The following is a 379-nucleotide window of genomic DNA, read 5'->3' on the forward strand; positions in this document are numbered from 1 at the left end:
GGAAGCCATTGAGGTGATAGCTCAGCAGAATTGTGCCTACTTCCATCGAGTTTGAAATATGTAAATATAGATTAAATTAAAAAATCGGATGCTTTTTGCTTGGACATAAAGTTTAAAAAGATTACTGATCCGCTGTTAGTCTCAGTGGTACCAGATGTGACGTACTCGTATGGTAGATTCATGCTGGAGCCTAAAAAGGTCACCGAGCCGGTTCCATGAGCAGGGAGGATATAAGTAAAATCGACCGAGGTGTCATTTATGCCCGCATCGAACACGCTCCTGATAGGATGGGGGCCCAATAAAGGCTGCTACGCGGGGGTGGGCTTGTCCCTCCTTCCACACTTTCTTATTCTTTTTCAGAAAAAAAAAAAAGCGATAT

The sequence above is a fragment of the Phoenix dactylifera genome, chromosome 8, assembly GCF_051530095.1.
Source record: "Phoenix dactylifera cultivar Ajwa chromosome 8, Ajwa_hap1_PhDact_Kaust_v1.1, whole genome shotgun sequence".
Taxonomy (NCBI): domain Eukaryota; kingdom Viridiplantae; phylum Streptophyta; class Magnoliopsida; order Arecales; family Arecaceae; genus Phoenix; species Phoenix dactylifera.